Here is a 24863-nt window from a genome sequence, read left to right as displayed (position 1 = left end):
CTGGAAAATGATAGAGCATCCTAATCAGAGCCACATTGTGATATCTTTACACAATTGTAGTCATCTGCCAGATCAGCATGAAATTTTTGAAAATCACCATGACCAGCCGCTGCTTTTGTATACAAAAGAAAATCAATTGTGTTTGAGATGAATACTATCCAGAGGTGTGTTTAAAAACAAAGACATTTCTTATTTAAAACTTAACTGTGCCTGGTGTAAAAGCAAGTCACGTTCAACAACATGAATTTTCGAAAAAGGGACTACAGCCAACAGTGAGTAGTGTATGAACAGGTTGTCACCTTCTAGAATCCTACAGATTATGGAATATTTCACGCAGATTGGTGAATGGCAACTGTAATCTCATTTACTGCAAAGGAGTGAGAGAGAAAACAGGGAACTACAGAGTGGTTAGCCTAAAGTTAAAAATAGAGAAAATGCAAGAATTTGCAAGTGGCACAGTGATTAACATTATGCCATTATGCTACCTCAAGGTTCCTAAGGTTATCATAGCCAGGGGTGCTGGGGGTAACAGGATAAACTCCCTCGACCTATTAAATGCATCTAGTAGCATGTTTCAAATAGTCTCTGACAACCAAATCCAGCTCCTGGTCTTCATGTGTGGTTTAGCTACTAAACCCAGTAGAACCGTTTCTACTGACAGGAGAAGGGGCAAAGGTAGGTCACAGGTGCCTTAAAACCTGTCATTTGGATTCTGTGGAAGTTGTATTCCGATAATTTGTTCCAATAAAACTCTTAAATTTGTCCAAAAGGGTTGAATTTTAGAACAAGACCAAGTAGAGTGTAAAAAAGTACCAATTTCTTGATTACATCGAAAACATTGATCAGATAAATTTGAGTTTAATCTATTTATTTTTTGTGGTGTAATATATATTTGATCTAAAAAGTTATATTGTACTAATCTTAGTCGAACATTTATTGTATTTGTCATACTGTCAAGACATAATCTTGACCAATTTGTTTCATCAATTTTAATATTCAAATCAGTTTCCCATTTTTGTCTTGACTTGTTTAATTGTCTGTTTTTGAATCAAATTATACATACCAGAAATAATTTTTTTAAATTTTTCCTTTATGAATTAAAGTTTCTATTTCATTAGGTTTCGGCAATAACATTGTTTGACCCAGTTTATCTCTTAAATAAGCCCTTAATTGGAAATAACAGAAAAGAGTGTTATTTGATATTTTATATATAATTGGTCAAATGACATTAGTATACCTCCTTCAAAACAGTCTCCTATATATCTAATCCCTTTGTGAAACCAGTTATATAAAAGTTGATTATCCATTATAAAAGGGATAAGTTTATTTTGAATTAAAGGTCTCTTTGCTAATAAAGATTTCTTAATCTCATCATCAACATTTATTTTATTCCATAAATCAATCAAATGTTTTAGTATAGGAGATTCTTTCTTTTCCCGTATCCATTTAGATTCCCATTTATATATAAACTCTTCTGGTATATTTTCCTGACGAAGGGTCTCAGCCCGAAACGTCGACAGCGCTTCTCCCTATAGATGACGCCTAGCCTGCTGTGTTCTACCAGCATTTTGAGTGCGCTGGTATGTTTTCTCCTATTTTGTCTAATTCTATTCTAATCCATGCTGGTTTATCTTCATCAAAAAAAGATGCAATAAATCTAAGTTGATTTGCTTTGTAATAATTCTTAAAATTTGGTAATTGTAACCCTCCTAGGTCAAATTTCCATGTCAACTTTTCCAACGATATTCTTGACTTCTTACCTTTCCAAAGGAATTTCCTCACACATTTATTTAACTCTTGAAAAAACTTCTGTGGTAATTGTATTGGTAATGTTTGGAATAAATATTGTAATCTAGGGAATATATTCCTTTTTACAGCATTGACTCTACCTATTAATGTTATTGGTAACATCATCCATTTATCAAGATCCTCTTGAATTTTTTTCAATAATGGCAAATAATTTAATTTATATAAATTCTTTATATCATTAGCAACTCTTATACCCAAATACTTTATACCATTTATCAGCCATCTAAATTGAGTTATTAATCGACATTGACTATAATCTCCTTTAGTAAGGGATAGAATTTCACTTTTATCCCAATTTATTTTGTACCCTGTACCCAATATTATTTTTACTAGGCAATATTGAAGGAATAAAATCAAAATCCAAACTGAATAAATATCAGAAAGAATTCATAAAAATTGCATTGGCAGTAGCCAAAAAGGCTATTGCAGTTACTTGGAAATCGGATTCATACATAAGTATAGATCATTGGAAGAATGAAATTTTTAGCTGCATTCCACTTGAAAAAATTACTTGTAATTTAAGAGATAAATATGAAATATTTCTGAAAATTTGGCACCCTTATTTTCAAAAAATAGGATTAAATATATAGATGCTCCGAAGATAAAATTATTGGTTATTTGGGGAAAGAAATAAATATATATACTAAAGTTATTATGAACTCCATGGAGCATGTGGGGATCTTCCGATATCCAGGCACTCTTTCTTTCTTTTTTCTTTCTTTCTTTCTTTTTTCTTCTTTTTTTTTCTATAGGGATATGCAAGGGTAAAGGGGAGGGGGGAAGGGTCGATAATTTTCTTTTTTCTTTCTGTAACCTATTAGAAAATTCAATTAAAACAATTTTTTAAAGCCTGTCATTTCAGGCAGACTGGGCTCATCAGCCAAAGCTGGCAAGTCATAAAAGCGTAAGATAGAGGAGCAGAATTAAGCCAATTGGCCCATCAAGTCTGCTCTGCCCTGACTAATCAAGAATCTATCAACCTCTGCCTTATTCACCAGTCTCTAGCTAACGAAATTCCTCCTCACCTCAGTTTTAAAAGGATGCCCCTCTATTCTGTGGTTGTGGTCTGGGGTCCTAGTCTTCCCTACCATAAGAAAAATCCTTTTCACATCCACTCTGAGGCACTTCAACAATGATTCAATGGCTTCATTTGATATCAGAGAATACATATACAACATGAAATCCTTACTCTCCGCAGACATCCAAAAATAGAAGAAAAACTCCAAATGATGAATGACAAAAAAATTGCAAGAACTCCACAGCTTCAACCCCCATGCACAAGCTGCAACAAGGGCATCAACCGTCACCTTCCCTCTCTCTCATTCCAGCAGGAAGCATCACCGCTCACCACGCAAGCAATAGCAAAGCCCCCTGAGAGACCATCATCTGCAGTCCATCAAAAACCAGCGTTCACTCAACAATTCGACATGCCACTGGCTCTTCCTCTCTCACTAACAAGGGAGAGCACAGTATCTGCCCCTCCACAGCAAAAGGGGAGACAAGTAGCTCACTGTTTCAATAGGTTTCATGAGGTGATACCTGATTCTTCTGAATTCCAGTGCGTATAGGCCCAAGGTCATTAAATGTTCTTCATATGACACGCCTTTCAATCTCAGAATCATTTTCGTGAACCTCTTTGAAACCTCTCCAATGTCAGCATGACCTTTCTTCAAAAAGGGGCCCAAAACTGCTCACGATACACCAAGGGAGGCCTCGCCGGTGCTTTATAAACATCACATCCTTGATTTTGTATTCTAGTCCTCTTGAAATGAATGCTAACATTGCAATTGCCTTCTTCACCACTGACTCAACCTTGAAAGAATCCTGCACAAGGACTCTCAAGTCCCTTTGCACCCCAGATTTTTGAAGTTTCTCTTCACTGAGTAAGTAGTTTATCCTTTTACTCCTTATACCAAAGTGCATCAGCATACACTCCCCAACATCTGCCACTTCTTTGCCTCATCTAGAAGGAAAACTCTGATCCCAAGCCTCCACTGCTTTGTGGCTAAACCCATTCATGAGGAAGGCTTCAAAGTTCAATTTATATTTATTATCAAAGTACATACTATATATATCACCAGTTACAACCATGAGATTCATTTTCTTGCCAGCAATGACAGTAAATATAAAAAACGCAATAGAATCAATTAAAGACCTCAACCAATAGGACAGATAACAACCAATGTGCAAAATCAACAAAACGTACAGGTAAGAGAAAGACAAAAACAAAAATACAGAGAAAAAAATTATGATAAATAAACAAGCAAAATTATTGAGAATATGAGATGAAGAGTCCTTGAAAGTGAGCCCATAGATTGTGGGAACAGTTCAGTGATGGAGTGAATGAAGTTGAGTATCTCCACTGGTTCAAGAGCTTGATGATTGAGTAGTAATAACTGTTCCTGAACCTGGAGGTGTGGGTACTGAGGCTCCTTTACCTTCCCCTCGAGACCAGAGCAAGTCCTGGGTGGCAGGGGTCCTTGATGATGGATGCTGCTTTCCTGGGGCAACTTTACCCATGATAGATTGTGCCATATCCACTACATTTTGTAAGCTTTTCTGTACCAGGGCAATAGTGATTCCATACCTGATTTTGATGCAACCAATCAATATATACTCATCTACAGAAGTTTATAAAAAATTTAGATGACATTGCAAGTCTTTGCAATCCTCTAAGAATGTAGATGTGCTGCCATGCTTTGATCGTAATGGCACTTGCCCAGGACAGATCCGCTAAAATTCTAACACCAAGCAATTTAAAGTTGCTGGCCCTCTCCACCTCTGATCCCCCGAGGAGTACTGACTCAGGGACCTCTCGCTTCCTCCTCCTGATGTCAATAACCATCTCCTTGGTCTTGCCAACATTGAGTGAGAGGTTGTTGTGGCACCTCTCAGCCAGATTTTCAATCTTCCTCCTAAATACTAATTCATCACCTCCTTTGATTCAGACAATGACAGTGGTGTCATCAACAAACTTAAATATGGTATTGGAGCTGCGCTCAGCCTCACAGACATAACTATAAAGTAAGCAGAGCAGGGGGCTAAGCGCACAGCTTTGTGGTGCACCTGTGCTGAGAGAGATTGTGGAGGAGATGTTGTCTCCAACCTGAACTGACTGGGGTCTGCAATTCAGGAAATTAAGAATCCACTTGCACTCAGAAGTACTGAGGTCTAGGACTTGAAGCTTATTGATGAGTTTTGAAGTGATGATAGTATTTAATGTTGGATATTTCCTAGGGGATTAAATCCAGTGGAAAAATCTAGAGCTGGAGTCCCTAAGGCAGTCTTTTGTTGAGTTTAATGCTGCCTGGCAACTCCTGCGATGCTGCTGGTGCCAAGCTGTATTGGTTTCTGCCGTTCCTCTGGGTTCATCCACAGCATGAAGAGAAGGAGCTGGCTGCATGAACAAACCTTGTTCTCCATATCATGTTGCCCCTGCTTGTGTATATAATCAGCTAGTCAGCTAGGATGCAACATTCATGGTCAACTGACCAATGAAGCATCTTGTTATTACACCACCAATGACTAGGGTTCCATTCTGCTGCTATCTGTAAAGAGTTTATATGTTCTCCCTTGACCACATGGGGAAGATGTGTGGTTTAAGAGGGCAATTCGTCACATGAATGTAACTTGGCAACACAGGCTCATTGGGCCAGAAGGTCCTATTACTATGCTGACTCTCTAAATAAATTCTTAATAAAACAAATCTATTCTAAAGGACAAGATTAAAAGACATTTAGAAACTATCAACGGGATTAGGCAAAGTCAAAATAGATTTTTTTCTCCAGTCCTGCTAAAGGGTCTTGGCCCAAAACGTCAACTGTACTCCTTTCCATAGATGCTGCCAGGCTTGCTGAGCTCCTCCACCATTTTGTTGTTTTATTAAGAAAGGAAGTTGTGTTTGACAAACCTACTGCAGTCTTTCGAGGATGTACCTGGCAGAATGGATACAGGAGAACCAGGAAATGTGGTGTACAGTATTTTGATTTTCAGAAGGCCAATGGTGAAGTTGCACTAACGAATTGCTGTACAAAATGAAGGCACATTGGGCCAGGTGTAACATACTGCCATGGATTGAAATCTTTGTGAGGCCCTCCGCTGGCCAGGGTCAACCATGGATATTGTGTGCCAGCTGTCTACATGACAGGCAAGCCAGGGCGGTACCATATGGAGAGCAAGCTTTTGCCCGTGTAGCAGACTCCTCTTTTCCACGCAGCTGATGAATCCAAAGGAATGGCAGAGAGTGACACGGTTTGGCAGCAGTGGCATCGCAAGAGTTAAATTCAATGTAGAACTGCCTTAAGGAATCCAGTTCTACATTTTTCACCTCGGGGTTTACTTCCAAAGTCTTCCCCGTGAGTGGATTTCACAGCAAGGCAGCGGAGTTTTCCTTCTCCTACACGAGTGGCCTACCACAGCAGACAAACTCCATCTACCCAAAGCAACTGGTTTTAAGGCACCAGTAACCCAGCTGTATGGTTCCACTGGGTTTAGTAGCAAAGCCACACGTGAAGGCCAGAAGCTTCCCTGCACTTGGTTGTCAGAGGCTATTTGAGACACACACTACAGGGAGCATTTAATAAGTAGTGGGAACTTAACCCCACTACCACCCTTGTCTATAACAACCTTAAGAAACCAGTGAAAATTAGTTCACAGAAAATAGAGAAGGACACTGAGCAGGGAAGGTATGACTAGTGAAGTACTGCAGGCCCCAGCTATTAAAACATAGAACAGCACAGGTGCAAGCCCCTCGGCCCATGATGTTGAACTAATTAAACTATTAAGTACAGAGACAAAGACATTCTGTAGATGTTGGAAATCCTGAGCAATGCACACAAAATGCTCGAGAAGCTCAGCAAGTCAGGCAGCATCTATGGAGGGAAATGAACAATCAACATTTTGGGCCAAGACTCATTATCATCCTGAAACATTGACTATTTATTTCCCTCCATTAATGCTGCCTGGCCTGCTGAGTTCTTCTAGCATTGTGTGTGTTGTTAAACTAGTAAATAAAACTACTAAACTAGCTTCTTCTGTCTGTATGTAATATACATTATATATACACATACAGTACTGTGCAAAAATCTTAGACACGCAAACATTCTGTAAAGCAAAGATGCTTTCAAAAATAATGAAATAAAAGTTACTAAATATCAAAAAAAATTATAAAGAGCAGCAAACAATAAAAAAAATCAAATCAACATTTGGTATGAACACCCTAAGAATTTAAAATTGCATCGTATCTGTTAAATACACTGTCATGCAGCTTTGTAAGAAAATCAGCTGATAGGTTTTTCAAAAAATCGTGGAGAACTTGCCACAGTTCTTCTGCAGACTTTGGCTGTCTCACTTGGTTCTGTCTCTCCAGGTGATCCCAGACAGCCTGGATGATGTTGAGATCAGGGCTCTGTGGAGGCCACACCATCTGCTTCTTTTCTTTATGGCCTTGGCCACAAGTTTGAGATCATTCTCCTGCTGCAGAATGAAGTTGGGACGGATCAAACACCTCCCTGATGGCATCATGTGAAGAATGAGAATCTCCTTCTACTTCTGAACATTGAGAATTCCATTAATTCTGACAGATCACCAATTCGATTTGCAGAAGTGCAGCCCCAAACCTGCAGGAACCTCTGCCATGCTTCACCATTGGCTACAGACACTCACCAACATAGCACACTCCAGCTCCTCTTCGGACAAACTGCCTTCTGTTTGAGCCAAGAGTTTCAAATTCTGACTCATCAGTCAAGAGCACTTACTGCCATTGTTCAGCACCCCAGTCTGTGTTTTTGTGCATAGATGTATCTCTTGGCTTTGTTTCCACTTCAGAAGAATGGCTCTTTGGCAGCAGCTCTTCCATGAAGACCACTTCACTTCTGACAAGACTTCTCTGGACTGTAGGGGGATGTACTTGGGTTCCAATGGTTTCTGTAAGTTCAAAGCTGATAGCAGTTGGATAACAACACACACAAAATGCTGGTAGAACACAGCAGGCTAGGCTGCATCTATAGGGAGAAGCGCTGTCGACATTTCAGGCCGAGACCCTTCGTCAGGACTAACCGAAAGGAAAGATAGTAAGAGATTTGAAAGTAGTGGGGGGAGGGGGAAATGCGAAAAGATAGGAGAAGACCAGAGGGGGTGGGATGAAGCTAAGAGCTAGAAAGGTGATTGGTGAAGGTGATACAGAGCTGGAGAAGGGAAAGGATCATGGGACGGGAGGCCTCAGGAGAAGAAAGGTGGGGAGAGCACCAGAGGGAGATGGAGAACAGGCAAACAACTAAATATGTCGGGGATGGGGTAAGAAGCAGAGGAGGGGCATTAACGGAAGTTAGAGAAGTCAGTGTTCATGCCATCAGGTTGGAGGCTACCCAGCCGGTATATAAGGTGCTGTTCCTCCAACCTGAGTTTGGATTCACTTTGACAATAGAGGAGGCCATGGATAGACATATCAGAATGGGAATGGGACGTGGAGTTAAAATGTGTGGCCACTGGGAGATCCTGCTTTCTCTGGCAGACCGAGCGTAGGTGTTCAGCAAAACGGTCTCCCTGTCTGCATCGGGTCTCACCAATATATAAAAGGCCACACCTGGAGCATCGGACGCAGTATACCACACCAGCCAACTCGCAGGTGAAGTGTCGCCTCATCTGGAAGGACTGTCTGGGGCCCTGAATGGTGGTGAGGGAGGAAGTGTAAGGGCAGGTGTAGCACAAATTGGCTTCTTCCAATTCAGAAGCGATGTCAGTTTGATGTACCTTTCTTTTGCTGCACTCAGTCTCCATGGCCAGCCATTGAGTTTCTAGTCCCCAACCTTGCCTGTTTCTCTGTACTTCTTCAGAAGAGCTTGGACAACAAATCCTAAAACTCTCCTGTCTGCCATTAAACTTCTACTTGGGAGGGACCTTGCAGATGCAGGATGACCAGTTGTGTCTGGTTGCTTTGCTCACTCTTGCCATGGGGCACGACTTGATAATTTGAGGGTTAAACTGTCGCATCTGCCACACCCTCACTTCTTAGTTTGGTTGTCCTTCACCCAGTTTGATTCCCTCTATACCCGTTCCTGTTTCAGCTAATCAGTTCAGTTCAGTCAATTCATTCTGTCACAGATCATCAGCACTTGTCTGTTTAATCATGCCCATCAACTAATCGTGTTTTTATTTGAAAAATGGTCTATTACTAAATGCTCCCTTCTTTAATGGAGTGCTAAAATTTCTCTAACATTTAACTTTTTTTGAAAATTAACTTTTGGAAATCTAAAATTTGCTCTTTTGCACTGAACTAATGCAGAAGACAAACATCTGAAGCAAAATTTATATAGAAAATCTCGGGTGCCTAAAACTTTTGCACAATACAGTAGATATCACACAAACAGGTCTCTTATACAAACACCTACATAGCATCACTAGTCACAGAACTCCTGCCTCAGTAAGTCCCTTAGTTACCACTACTCTATACCTTCTATAAGCCAAATCTGAACTCAGGTGGCCATTTCACCATGGATTCCACACATCTCAATCTTATGGATGAGCCTGTCATATGGGACTTGTCAAACAACGCCTTGTTTTCATAGTCCTACCCTTATCAATCACCTCACTCAGGCTCAAAAGATCATTCCAAATGTACTTTAATGATTTTAAACAAAGGACCCAGATGCATACTTCTAATTTGACCAAGACATTAAAAAAAACAACGTGGGATTGTGAATTGTCAGAACACAGAGGGACTTCAAGATGAGATAACCAAGGTGAGTGGCTATGCAAACAGACGACAGATGTGGGGGTAATGTGGAGAAATGTGAACTTGGAGTGTTAATCAAACAGTAACAAACTGGAAATTGCTGATGCACTGAGGGATCCAGGTGCCATTGTACTGGAAGAAAACGTGCAGCTGCAGCAAATAATGAGAAGACAACTGGTAAGTTGGCCTTTGCTGCAAAAAGGTTTTGTGTACAGAAGGAAGGAAGTCTAACTTCAGCGGGCCATTTGATGACGAGCTTTGATGAGACCACACCTCGAGCACCATCGTAGTGTCACACAACACGGAAACAGGCCCTCTGACAATCGAATCCGCATCAATCATTTATACCAATCCCATTCTTCCTTAACTCGCATTTCCTCAACTTCTCCTGAGATTCTACCACTTTCGTGCACGCCAGGGATGATTTACATTTGGCCAATTAAACTACCGTGTATCTATAGGATGCATAAGGAAACCTGCCCCGTCACAGGGAAAAGGTGTAAACTCTGTGCAAGCAGCACTGAAAGTCACGATTGAACTTGAGTGGCTTCACTGGAATGGCAAGCCAGCAGTTCTGCTCACTGTGTCACTCCTATTGTGTGCTGCTCTGGTCTCCTTATCAAAAGATAACTTACTATAGAGAGAGTGCTGGAGAGATCAGGTCATCATATGATGAGAGATAGCGTCATCTAGGCCCGTATTCATGAGAAGTTAGAAAAATAAATGAGAACCTTATTGCATGAGCAAAATTCTGACAAAGCTTGACAGACTAGATCTTAGACATGTCTCAAACAACAGTCACAGTCTCAGGATTTGTGGCAAGACATTGGAATTGAGGTGAGGAAGAGAAATCTCTTCACTCAGAGAGTGGTGAGTCTATGGAATTCTCTCCCACAGAGGGCAATGGATGCTAGGTTGTTGAATTACTTAAAGGGAAGATAAATTTCTAGACAGAAAGTACATGAAGAGGTATGAGACAAGAGTAGGTATGGGAAAAAGTATGGTTTATAGAGAGCCTCACTCATTAAAGTACTATGTGGCAGAGCAAAAGGCTGAATGGCCTACTCCTGCAAATAGAGCACAGTTTGTTATGTTTCCCCTCTCGCTGTGAAACAGGGGCACCTCTTTTTCCCTTAGTAAGGAGAGAGAAAGCCTGTGGTATGTTGAATTACCGGGTGAACAAGTAGTCTTTGGGGTACTGCAAGTCTGTGTCTTTATTGATGTTTTGCTGCATGCTTGAGCGTTCAGTGAGGGGTGCCGATGCTTTTTTGCTGGTGGGGAGGGGAGTCATTGCTTTACTGCTGCTTATGCATGGGTGCGGGAAGCTGGGGGGGGGACTTTGGGGTTCTAACATTTATTCATTCCTTGGGGCACTCCTCTGTTTTCATGGATGGTTGTGAAGAAAAAGAATTTCAGGATGTATATTTAATACATTTCTCTGACATTGAATGTACCTTTGAAACCTTTAACAGTACAGCACATTATAGGTCCTTTGGCCCATGATGTCATGCCAACTCAAACTTACTCCACAATCAATCTAACCCTTTCCTCCTACGCAGCCCATAATCCTCTATTTTTCATGCCTTTCTAATGGTAAATATTTCAATGGTATCGGTCTCTCAAGTCAAGTTTATTGTCATTTCGCCCATAAACTGCTGGTACAGTACACAGTAAAAATGTAACAACGTTCCTCCAGGACCCTGGTGCTACATGAAACAACACAAAACCACATTAGACTATGTGAGACAGCACAAGGCTACACTAGACTACGTAAAACAACGTAAAAACTGCACTATACTACAGACCTACACAGGACTACATAAAGTGCACAAAACAGTGCAGGGCAGTACAATAATCATATAAACAAGACAATAGGCACAGTAGAGGACAAATTACAATATAATAATAAATGATGTAGATGTCAGTCTAGACTCTGGGTATTGAGGAGTCTGATGGCTTGGGGGAAGAAACTGTTGCACATTCTGATCATGAGAGCCCAAATGCTTTGGTACCTTTTGCCAGATGGCAGGAGGGAGAACAATTTGTATGAGGAGTGCATGGGGTCCTTCACAATACTGTTAGCTTTGTGGGTGCAGCGTGTGGTGTAAATGTCTGTAATGACAGGAACAGAGATTCCAATGATCCCTTCAGCTGTCCTCACTATCTGCTGCAGGGTCTTATGATCCAAGACGGTGCAATTTCCAAGCCAGGCAGTAATGCAGCTGCTCAGGATACACTCGATACATCCTCTGTAGAATGTGGTGAGGATGGGGGGTGGGAGATGGACTTTCCTCAGCCTTTGCAGAAAGTAGAGATGCTGCTGGGCTTTCTTGGCTATGGTGCTAGTGTTGAGGGACCAGGTGAGATTCTCTGCCAGGTGAACACGAAGAAATTTGGTGCTCTTAATGATCTCTACCAAGGAGCCGTCAATGTTCAGCAGGGAGTGGTCGCTCCATGCTCTCCTGAAGTCAACAACCATCTCTTTTGTTTTGTTCATATTCAGACAGGTTGTTGGCTCTGCACCAGTCTGTTAGCCGCTGCACCTCCTCTCTGTATACTGACTCGTCGTTCTTGCTGATGAGACCCACCACGGTCGTGTCATTGGCAAACTTGATGATGTGGTTCGAGCTGTGCCTTGCAGCACATTCGTGGGTCAGCAGAGTGAACAGCAGTGGACTGAGCACGCAACCCTGGGGAGCCCCGTGTTCAGTGTGATAGTGTTGAAGATGCTGCTCCCGATCCGGACTGACTGAGATCTCCCAGTCAGGAAGTCTAGGATCCAGTTGCAGAGGGAGGTGTTCAGGCCCAGTAGGCTCAGCTTTCCAATCAGTTTCTGAGGAATGATTGTGTTGAATACTGAACTGAAGTTTATGAACAGCATTCGAATGTACGTGTCTTTTTTGTCCAGGTGGGCTCGGGCTGGGTGGAGGGTGGTGGCAATGGCGTCATCTGTTGAGCAGTTGGGACGGTACGCAAACTGCAGGGGGTCCAGTGAATGGGGCAGCAGGGTCTTTATGTACCTCATGATGAGCCTTTCGAAACACTTCATGATGATGGATGTGAGTGCAACGGGACCGTAGTCATTTAGGCAGGACACCGAAGACTTCTTCGGCACGGGGACGATGGTGGCAGCCTTGAAGCACGTTGGAACGATGGCGCTGCTCAGGACGATGTTGAAGATGTCAGTAAGAACATCTGCTAGCTGGTCTGCACATCCTCTGAGCACTCTACCAGGAATATTGTCTGGTCCAGCAGCCTTCCGTGGGTTGGCCCTGCACAGGGTTTTTCTCACATCAGCCACAGTGAGACACAGACCTGGTCATTGGGAGGAGGGGTGGTCTTCCTTGCCACCACGTCATCACCTCTAGCACTAACCCAGGTTTTGTGTAAAAAAACTACCTCCAACATCTGCCCTGAACATTCCTCCACTCACCTTAAAAAGAGGTCTTCTGTTATTAGCCAGTGTTGCCTGGGAAAAAAATGCTGGCTCTGCATTCTATCTAAGCCTCTCATAATCTTACACACCTCAATCAAGTCAACTTTTCATCCTCCATCACTCCAAACAGAAAACAGCCTTACCATGCGCAACCTTTCCTCATACAACATGTTCTCTAATTCGGGCAACTTCAAGCTAAATCTCCTCTGTATCCTCTCTAAAACTTCCACATCCTTCCTATAAGGAGACAACAAGAACCGAACACAATACTACAAGTGTGATGCAATGAGAGTTTTATAGAGCTGCAACATTACTTTGCGGTTCTTAAACTCAATCCCCTTACAAATGAAGGCTAGCACACCACTAGGCTTCTTAACCACATATTGAATTGTGCAGCAACTTTGAGGGATCTATGGACTTAGATCCCAAGATTCCTGTTTCTCCACACTGCTAAGAATTCTGACATTTAATTTTGTACCCTGCCCTCAAGATCAATCTTCCGAAGTCCATCACTTCACACTTTTACAGGCGGAACTCCATCTCACTTCTCTCCCAACTCTGCGTCCTACCTACATCCCACTGTAACCAATGGCAACCTTCTTTCAACACCAACAACCTATGTGCAGACTCAACATACAAGTCATTTATAGAAAATCATAAAGGAAGTTCCAGAACAGTTCTTGGTAGAACACCTCCAGACAGAACATCTACTACCACCCTCTGCTTTCTGTGGGCGATACTAATGCTAATATACTGACAAAGTTGAGTAAATAACGGTATCCAAAAACAGAAGTGGCAGCATAAAAGCTAGGACCAACAGGCTCCGGGGACAGTTTCTTCCACCAGGCCATCAGACTGATTAATACATGCTGATAGAATTGTATTTCTATGTGATATTGACTGTACTGTTGTACATACTAGTCATTATAAGTTACTATAAATTGCTCATTTAGACAGAGACATAATGTAAAGATTTTTCCTCCTCATGCATATGAAGGATGTAAGTAATAAAGTCAATTCAATTCAAATATTTGGATCAAAAGATTAACTCATTATTTCTGTACTCTTTATATTTTCTTATGACATAGGCTATTCAACCATTTCACTTCTCCCAGAAACTCCAGTGATCTTATCCCTCACTTACCTACTCTCTCTCTAACATACCCAACTACAACCCAATTTTTTGACCATTCATCTACATTCAGGGAAGTTATAGCAGCCAATTAATCTATCAACAATACGGGTTACGGGAAGCAAGCAGAGCACCTTGAGGAAACTCCGTTACTTCTTTGTCCCCAATACCTGCAGATTAATTTTATCCGAACACCCACAACAATCTCAAAATTTACTCACAACACAAAGGAATGAGACTTGGTGAACAATAAAGACTGAACATTTTCATTAGAACCTGGACACCTCAGCAGAATTGAGCAACATATGCAGTGGAATGTACAATTTTATGTGTGATAGTGTGATTAATATATATTCCGATTGAAGCAAAGAATGAATCATGTACACAATAGAAACAATGTGATAAATATCCAATAATCAATGAATACAGTGGGACAAATATATTTAAATAAATCCTTCAAAAGTCAACTACAGGACCATAAAGCCTTAGAAGGGCTATAAGTGTTGATTCAGGGTCTATCTCATATAAAGTACAAAGCAAATTTATTATCAAAGTATATATATGTCACCGTATACAACCCTAAGATTACGTAATTTTCTTGCAGGCATACTCAGTAAATCCAAGAAACACAAGTCAATTTAAGACCGAACCCAACAGAATGGACAAACAGCCAATGTGTAAAAGACAGCAATCTGTTCAAATACAAAATAAATAATAATAATAATAATAAATATCAAGAACATGAGATGAAGAGTCCTTCAAAGTGAATCTACAGGCTCAAGAATTCAATGATGAGGCAAGTGAAGTTAAGTGAGGTTGAGTGAGGTTATCCCCACTGGCTCAAGAGCCTAATGGTCAAGGGGTAACACCTGCTCCTAAACCTAGTGGTGTGGATCTTTTGAGTGGCACAAGGGCACAGCTAGTAGAGTTGTTCCCACACGGCACCAACGATCCAGGTCTGACCCTAATTTCCAATTACATTTTTGTGGAGTTTGCATGTTCTCCCCACAAATTCCCTTTGGCTTCTTCCTACATTCCAAAAACATGTAGGTTTGGAGATCAATTAGCTCATAGTACTTTCAAATGAATTAACCCATATGAGTCAAAACATATAGCCTTTCTAAAGCTTTATGGTCCTGTAATTAGTGTTTGAAGGATTTATTTAAATATATTTGCCCTGACTATATTCATTTGTAAATTGTTTACAGCATGTAAATGAGTGGTAGAATCTACAAGTGTTAATGGGGCTGTGGGGAAAATAAAAAGAGATTAGTGTTGGACTAGTGTAAAAGAGCAGCTTAGTGGTTGGCATGTTCTAGTTCAGGCAAAGGGCCTGGCTCCATACTGTATCATTTTATAACTGAATGAAAAGTAAATTACTTTTTAAGTACAGGGCTAGTTTTGGAGGAACACAAATTCCCTGAAAAGCGAGTCAAAAGAGCACTGAAACATGTGAATAAAGTGGCAACAAAAAGCACAGATAACATTACAGAGATTCAATTGCTTCCTCGTTTTGCTTGTGAATTAGGTGCATTAACAATAAAGGAAGCAATATATTAATACCTATTCTAATTCATCTCAATTGTTCTTCAAAAATCACTATAGATCTACAAATCATGCTGTTGTATTAAAATAGCATCATCTCCATATAAAATGTGTTAGAGAAATTTTCCTGTACAGTTCCTGCCTGTGTATTTATGAGCTCAGGATCTTTTGTGCTACAGTTTATGGGACACATGGAGTTCATAATGAAAATTCAATTCTTTAAGATTAAAAAATACTACCATCCGGATTATATAATCATCCTCAATAATAAACTATAACAATAAGATGCAAATTAAACACTGTTCACTAGCCTAAATGGAAATGTAGCATTTGTACTCCTTTTCAGATATAAATACCCATTCCAATCAAATCCCAACAGGCTGTAAGCACAAATATTAATTTCTCCTCCAAAAGAATTTTAAAACCTAAACTATGAGCATGTAGTAGCTCATTCACTGTGGAAAAGGGGTTGAGAGGCTTGAAATTTATCAAAAATACTTTGCACAAACAACTCAGAATTTTACATCTACTGTCCAATATTAAGCCAAATTATGCTGTCATTATTAGACTAATCAGATGACACCATACACATCATCAGAAAGTATTTCTACAAAACATATACAATACTTCAGATCTGAAGCTATTCAATTTGCTTCAGCCTGATACGTTTGTAGACTGAAGAAATATGATACACCCTGAACCATGAGCTGGCAAAGACAAGTTGCTAAAACACAGCTGGAGACTTCTAATGAGATAGTTCTTTTAACAGATGTCTCCTTCAGTTATCATGAACAAAATGAATTTCCTGTCATGTATCAATGCACCCACAACAAATTTTCTTTTCCTTTTTGTTAACCAAAATATCTATCACACTTTAGACATCTTAACCCATTTTTGTCTTCTAGCTGCCTGGAAAAATCATTTATGTTAAACAACAGAGTACTGCGTGCCACCCACATGTCTGTGCATTTGCAGTGGCCATGGAATTTTATACGCAATAAGCCTCCTGCGCTAGTCATATCGACAACAAATATGATAAACACATCAAACCTTCTTACAGGCATCTGACTCTGCAAAGCACAGTCTTTAAGTGAAGTAAAATAAAATTCAGTAAAGCAGTTCATTTTAATATATATATAAACATTTGAAAAACACACTTCCTCTTTTCAGCTCTTAATGTTAGTTACCGCCTGTTTGGACTCAATAGTCTAGAATTCTATTTAAGTTACTAATATTCTTTTTAAAAAATGTTAATGTTATAAAACATCAAAAATAATCTCGTACTGGAAATTAAAAAGTTTAGATTAATTTATATTGTTCATTACTACACAAACCAAGCCTAAAAAAGTATCATTTTACATGCATTTATTGGCCAATAGACTAGTTCATGTGCAACAAGGCCTACTTGCACAAATGTCATGTTGTATTTAATCCTCTGTAATACATGAAAGTTCATGTGAGGTGAACAAAGATGCTGCCTTGGTCCACAAAAGAAGGTTGGCAATATTTATCTAATGATGTAGTGATTTTGGAGAAGGTTACATCTACAGTGTCATTGGGTAGGGAGGTGCAGGATTTAGTCCCAGGAATGATGATGGACCAGCACATATTTCCAAGTCAGGATGTTGAGGAACAAGCAGGTGATGGTGTTCCTTTGGCCTGCTTGGTGGAAATGAGCTTGGGAGGGGCACTGGAGTAACTGGAGCAGTAAATACAAAAACACTTTGTTAATGGTACACATGTAGGCATGCCACAGTAGTCGTGGTGGAAGGAATGAATATTTAGGGCATAGGAATTAACAAACATGTGTTCCTCCGACCAAAATGGGCTAATTTAGCAAAATGTTCAACAATAGCTGTATATATAATTACCGTTAGAAGATTTACCCAGTACTTATAAATCTCTTAAACATCTAAGAGATTTAAGTGTGGAATTAACTGGCTTGAGTTACTGGTGTGGGACACTATAACCTTAACGTATATCATAAAATCCAAATATGTATGATATACATTCTGCACCATATGATGCGCAATATGGACACATATTACACTCATCGGTGTTTCTTTACTGTTGTAAATTATCCCATCCGAGCAGATTATGACGGCGTTTTCTTCCTACCTGGTCTTTTCTTCTTGCCACACCTAATCTTTCCAGCTTTCCACGTTGACTTCCACCCCGGGAATTTGTAAACTGTCTCGAGCCTCGTCTACCCCGCCAGTTGGGAAGGAAGAGCACCTCAACGCCGCCACTGCCTGAGACAGAAGCCGGGCGCCGATCTACTCGGCTACCTCCTGATTGACTTCCCTGAGTATACAGAGCAGCAACTTCTTTCTGACTTCCGCTTCCCCCGCTCCATCCCAGCCGTACGAGTAATTATTTAGCAAATTTTAAAACCACCACGGTTAAATTAAGTCTCAATTCAGATTGTTTTTTTTAAATTCACATAAACAATTTACTTTTAGCCCCTAACCCTGAATTTGGAGTGCGTCTCATTAAACGTTACCGATAAAATCCAGGGAGCCGAAAGAAGGGCTTGGTTATTGATTCTGATTTGTGTCTCATTGTCTTATTCCACAGGCGTGTATAATTTATAAATTATATTCTGTATTTGTCAGTACTTCTGCAATTTTTTCACTATATCACCGTACTTGGCAGAATCAAACTCTTTCTCTGACTTACCTCCGCTGTCCTCTCCGCTAGCGTCGAACACCCCAGTCACCAAATCAAACTGGTGAAGCGAGCCTGAGTCTTTTCTCATTCACGGGGTGCCTGGCCCATCCTTCGTGCGGGACAACACAGAGCAGCGTGAGTGTTAGTTCCCAAAGAAAACCTAGCATCTCAACACCGAACAGGGCGCATCCATCCAAAGGCGCAGCCCCGCGTTACCATGTCGGAACAGGAGGCTGCCTTCTCTGCAAGCCTCCTCCACTCTTAGCTCAGTAGCGCATCCTGTATTGTAAACAATACAGCTGTAGGCAGCAGCTTCACAACACCCATTTTTTGTGGTTTGTGCTTCGCAGAAATGCTAAAAGACAACAGCTACTAGGTGAATGCCACTCAATAATGTCTCACGTTGCTTCAGCTCCAACATGTGACAAAACTGGTACCATTAGTTCGAAAATGAATGGAGTGATACACGACCCACGAAGCTCTCGACTGTCCGGACAATTCACTCGCGAGTCAGGCAGGAATCCAGTAATAGGAAACATCTTAAATAAAAATGCAGGAAATACTCAACAGATCTAACATTCTATGACGAAGGTAACTATGCACATTTACTGGGAAAACGCAAAATGGTGGAAACACTCTGCGGGTCAGGTGTCATCAGGGGAAAGAGAACATTTCAGATCAAAGACAATCAGAAATCGTATCGATCAGAAACACTTTGGAAATGTATTTGCTAAATAATATCATTAATACCATCTTAGTGACAAGCAACCAGCATCCCAAGCAAAGTACGACTATTTCCTCTTGACCTACATAGACATCAACGTCATAATCCGCATCTTCTAGACCAGGGTCACTACTCACCACAAACAGAGCTTAGATAATTAAAGGCTGGGTATTCCTTAATGACCGTTTCACATCCTGACCCATCAAATCCTCTGTCCTCTACAACCATGTTGTAAAATTTGCACTCTAAAGCACGTTTAAAGAGGTGAAACAGCCCAAAGTGCATCACTGGAGAGTGGTGGAATAAAATCTTCCAAGTCTCAAGTAAGTTGGACACAAAAATATTTAAAAAATATTCATTCGGATAGGTGAGGCCACAATAACATATAAAAAACTCAACACCATTGATGCCAGGATGATTGCCCACTTCAACCTTAACACTCACAGGAGTGACTTAACACACTTGCATTCATGTTTGCAACATACTTAAATAAACAGATACATAACGGTACAGAGGAACCGGTATGATTTACAGCATATACTGAACTCTGAACCTGGGAAACCAACAAAGCAATCATTAAAACATTCGCTTTCTGAAAATGGTTCTGTTTCGTCCTTCAGTGTCCCTTCTGTGAAAGGAGAGCAAGATGGAGATGGAAATACTGATAAATTAACATTGCACGTTAACAAGGACAGTGAAGATAGGGGCAATGGGATGCCAGTTACTTGGCTACCTTCGTTAGTGAAAAGTGATGAACCTCAAATCAAAGTTCAAAGTAAATGTATTATCAAAATACATATTCTGCATCATTTTGATTCAAATGTCAAATGAATAATACGAAGCCTCTTCGAGGATTCAGTGAGGAGTGACTTCAGTCAGAGAAAGAAAAAGCTGTAGGTAGATTTTTTCCCCCACAGATTATTTATTGTTTTCCCTTCTTTATATTTGCTCATTTAGAACAGTAGGAACACCAGTCAGGAAAGTTGAATGCTCCTCTTAAGGGATGGGGGAAGCAGGGAGACCTCCAGTGTCCCAGATGACCACAACTGCAAGAAGTGCATCCAGCTGCAGCTTCTAACCCTCTGCATTAAGAAGTGGGAGATGGAACTGGATGAACTCCAGATCATTTGGGAGGCTGAGGGATAGACAGGACATACAGAGAGGTAGTTACGCCTAAGGTGCAGTACACGGGAGACTGGGTGGCAGTCAGGAAGGGGAGAAGAGTTAACTAGGCAGTGCAGAGTCCCACCCCCCTCAACGACAGGTATATCACCTTGTATACTGTTGGGGGGTGATGACCTAGCAGAGGAAGGTCACAGTGGTCAGGTCTCTGGCACTGAGTCTGCCTCTGTGACTCAGAAGGGAATTGGGGAGAAGAGGTGAGCTGTGGGGATAGGGGATTTGTTAGTTGGGGAGAGGGTTTCAACTAGGATGGTAACCAGAGTGTCAGAACAGATGGAGGAGAGGTTATGGAGACAGATGTTGGTAAGACCTCTGACAAAGTCAGGAATGAAAAGATTGAGCATGTTGCAACTGGTGTCCTGAGCTGTGTATATTTCAATGCAAGAAGTATTGTAGGAAAGGCAGATGAACTCAGGGCATGGATCAACACCTGGAATTATAACTTTGAAGCCAGTAGAGAGACTTGGTTGCAGGACGGTAGGACTGGCAGCTCAATATTCTGTGGTTCCATTGTCTTAGATATGACAGAGCAGGAGGGATTAAAGCGGGAGGGGTGCCATTACTCGTCAGGGAACATGTCACAGCAGTGCTCCATCAGGATAGACTGAAGAACTTATCTAGTAAGGCATTATGGATGGAATTGAAGAATAAGAAAGGTATGACCATGTTAATGGTGTATATTACAGACCACCCACTGTCCATGGGATTGAGAGGAAGAAATTTGTAGAGTGATCACAGACTGCTACAAGAACAATAAGGTTGTTACAGTAGGTGATTTTAACTTTCCACATATTGACTGGGATTCCCTTACTGTAAAAGGACTGGATGGGATAGAGTTTGTTAAATGTGTTCAGGAAAGTTTCCTTCATCAGTATGTAGAAGTCCCAATGAGAGAGCATGCAATACTGGGTCTGCTGTTAGGGAATGAGACAGGGCAAGTGACAGACATTTTTGACAGGGATCACTTTGCACCTAGTGATCATAACATCATTAGTTTCAAAGTAAATATGCAAGAAGATCGGGCTGGTCCACGGGTTGAGAATCTAAATTGAATAAAGGACAATTTTGATGGTGTCAGAAATGATTTGTCAAGAGTGCATAGGCTGTTTATCTGCCAAAGGTGTACTTAGTATGTGGGAGGACTTCAAAAGTGAAGTTTTGAGAGTATAAAGCTTGTTTGTGCATGTCAGAATAAAAGGTACAGATAACATGTTTAGGGAAGCTTGTTTGTTTAAGAGATGTTGTGGCCCTGTTTAAGAAAAAATAAGAGGTGCATAGCAGGTATAGGCAGGTAGGAACAATTGAGGTACTTATGGAGTATAAGAAATGAAAGGGAACGCTCAGGAAATCAGGAGGGCTAAAAGAAGGCACAAGGTTGCCCAAGTAGACAAGATGAAGGAGAATCCTAATGGATTCTACAGTTATGTTAAGAGGGAAAGGATTGCAACGGATAAAATTGGTCCTCTGGGAGATCAGAATGGTAGTCCATGCGTGGAGACAAAAGAGATGGAGGAATGGATTTCTTTCATCTGTATTTAGTCAGGAGATGGGCACAGAGTCTATAGAAGTGAGGCAAAGCAGCAGTGAGGTCATGGACCCTATACAGATGACAGAGGAGGAGGTGCTTGCCGTCATGATGAAAATGAGGGTGGATAAATCCCCAGGGTCTGACCAGGTGTTCCCTCGGACCCTGTGGGAGGGAAGTGCAGAAATTGCTGGGGCCCTAGCAGAGATACTTAAATCATCCTTAGTGACGGATAAGGTACCAGAGGCTCATTTTCTTTTTAGCCTAGGTTACCTCCATTGCTCCTGCATCACAGTTGTCAACGATTAGTTCAATTACACTAAAATGAGCCTAGATCCCTACAGCTCAGTCAATAAGGATGATATTGTCACATGGATGATAGAAAAATGGAGGGCTACATAGAAAGGAAAGGTTAGATTGATCTTAGAATAGCTTTAAATATCAGCTTAATATTGTTCATTTAAGGAGGCTTGTACTGTGCTGTAATGTTCTATATGTTCTGATATGAAAATATAACATTTTAAGCCAAGTAATATTTTTTCTGTTTTTTACATGATATGGGTATTACTAACCTGAATTGGTTCAACATAGACTCGAAGGGCTGAAAGGCCTGTTTCTGTGTTGTAATGTTCTTTGATTGGAGGACAGCGAATGTTGTTCTGCTGTTTAAGAAAGGATCTGAAAATAAACCAGGCCGGTGAGCCTGATATCAGTAGTGGGAAAGCTATTGGAAGGTATTCTAAGGGAGCAGATATATGAGTATTTGGATAGACAGGGATTGATTAGGGAAAGTCAGCATGGCTTCAAGTGTGGTAGGTCATGTCTGACAAATTTTATAGAGCTTTTTGAGGAAGTTATTAGAAAAGTTGATGAAGGCACAGCAAGATGTCTACATGGACAAGGCCTTTGACAAGGGCCCACTTGGAAGGCTGGTCAAGAAGGTTCAGTTGCTCAGCATTCAGGATGAGGTAGTAAATTGGATTAGACATTGGCTTTGTGGGAGAATCCAGTCAGTGGTAGTAGTTGGTTGCCTCTCTAACTGGAGGCCTGTGACTAGCGGAGTGCCTCAGGGATTGGTGCTGGGTCCATTGTTTGTCATCTATATCAATGATCTTGATGATAATGTGGTTAACTGGATCAACAAATTTCCAAATGACACAGAGACTGGGGGTGCAGTGGACACCGAGGAAGACTATAAGAGCTTGCAGTGGGATCTGGACCTGCTGGAAAAATGGACTGCAAAATTGCAGGTGGAATTTAATGCAAACAATTGTGAGGTTTTGCACTTTGATAGGACCAACCAGGGTTGGTCTTACACACAGAACAGCAGGGCACTGAGGAGTGTGATAGAACAAAGGGGTCTGGGAATACAGGTTCATAGTCCATTGAAAATGGTGGACAGGATTGTAAAGTTGGCCTTCAGAAATCAAAGTACTGAGTACAAGAGATCGGGGGGATGTTATGTTGAAATTGTATAAGATGTTGGTGAGGCCTAGTTTGGAGTATTATGCAGTTTATTCTCCTGTCTACAGGAAAGAGGTAAATAAGGTTGAAAGAGTACAAAGATGTTGCCGGGACTGGAGGACCTGAGTTACAAGGAAAAATTGAATAGGCTAGGACTTTATTCCCTGGAACTTAGAGCAGTAAAGGGGGATTTGATAAAGGTATACAAAATTATGAAGGTATAGATAGTGGAAAAAGCCTGCTTGCATTTACCCTGAGGTTGAGCAGAACTATAACTAGGGGTCATGGGTTAAGGGTGAAAGGGGAGCATGAGGGGAAACCTCTTCACCCAGAGTGGTGTGAGAGTGTGGCATAAGTGGGGTATATGGGCTCGATTTCAACATTTAAAAGAAGTTTGGATAGGTAGATAGATGGTAGGGGTACAGAGGGCTATGGTACAGGTGCAGCTCAATTGGAGTAGGCAATTTAAAGGCTCAGCATTAGAGTAGGTGAGCTGAAGGGCCTGTTTCTGAGCTGTTGTTTTCTATGACTCTGAATAATCACTTTTGTAATAATTGAAATCTACAGAAGAGTTCTAGAAAAATCTTAATAAAATGACAGATGTAGTAGGCAGCCATCGATCCCAGGGAATTATGGATTTGCACCCTTGGTGGACTGTGTCCTCTCCAGGGAGCAAACCTGGACGGGAAGGTTTGAAGAACCGGCTGTTGCCCATACTGTGGGTTCCCACTCTCCACGTCACTGATGTAGTCCAGGAGAAGGGCATGCGCAGATGCAGCTTGGCACCAGTGTGTCGCAAAGGTTGCCAGAGTGAAGTTGTAAACAACATCAAACTGCCTTAGGGACCCCAGCTCTGAATTTCTGCCTTGCAGTTTATTCCTGAAGCTTTTCCCATGGCCATAAAAGGCAGCGGAGGTTTAAAATCAGAGTTTTCCTTCTCCTAGGTGGCTGCCAGCCAAGGCTGATGAGCTCACCTGGCCGACAGACATACAGACTTAAGTTATTAAAAACTCTGTGGGTGGATGCTACCTCATGATCTTTCTCTTAAAGAACACATCCAAGAACATTGTTAGAAGGCAAAATCAAGTTCACCTGCAATATCTACTATTGAAAAATAGGCCATTAACATAATAACCAACATTCACTCTCTTGGCACACATACAGTACATGGTAACTTGGTTTATGGTACTTCAGGCTCACTATTGGTGGAATTAGCTAAAAGGAATCACATTCATCAGAACATATTGAGACTCTTCTGTAATAATTATATTAAAGTCTCATAGCTAATTTTCCAGAGAATTAATATTTCTAGCTACTTATTGGTGCTTTGTTAGTAATCTGCACATACAGTACCTATAAAAAGTACTCACCTCCCCCCGACCCCTTGGAAGTTTTCATGTTTTACAAATCATCACTGGTGCAACCAATTGGTCTTAGAAATCTCAGAATTAGTTACTTATTTTTGAGACCTGTGTGTCAACTGCTGGTGAGTCAGCATCCTGCCAAAAACCACATCATGAAGACAAAAGGGCACACTCCAAGCAACTCCATGAAAAGGTTATTGAAAGCCCAAGTCAGGAGATGGATACAAAAACATTTCCAAGTCACTGAATATCCCTTGGAGTACAGTTAAGTCAATCATCA

At 41.0% G+C, this 24863-nt stretch overlaps 1 protein-coding gene across 3 annotated transcripts in view; it reads right to left on the bottom strand.

The window, feature by feature from the left end:
- Positions 1-24608, bottom strand: part of rhoh (ras homolog family member H) — a 48995-nt gene extending 24387 nt beyond the window's left edge. Inside the window, exon 1 of one of the 3 annotated variants that reach the window (XM_059988532.1) lies at positions 24590-24608. The gene's annotated coding sequence lies outside the window, so the exon portion shown is untranslated. Of the gene's footprint in view, positions 1-17772; positions 17867-18333; positions 18568-24589 lie in introns of those variants that run through there. The other 2 variants (XM_059988530.1, XM_059988533.1) reach the window with 2 other exon arrangements.
- Positions 24609-24863: the final 255 nt, after the last annotated feature.

The sequence above is a fragment of the Hypanus sabinus genome, chromosome 14, assembly GCF_030144855.1.
Source record: "Hypanus sabinus isolate sHypSab1 chromosome 14, sHypSab1.hap1, whole genome shotgun sequence".
Taxonomy (NCBI): Eukaryota; Metazoa; Chordata; class Chondrichthyes; order Myliobatiformes; family Dasyatidae; genus Hypanus; species Hypanus sabinus.
Note: the sequence above shows the minus strand (reverse complement) of the source record. Positions and strands in the feature narration are given on the sequence as shown.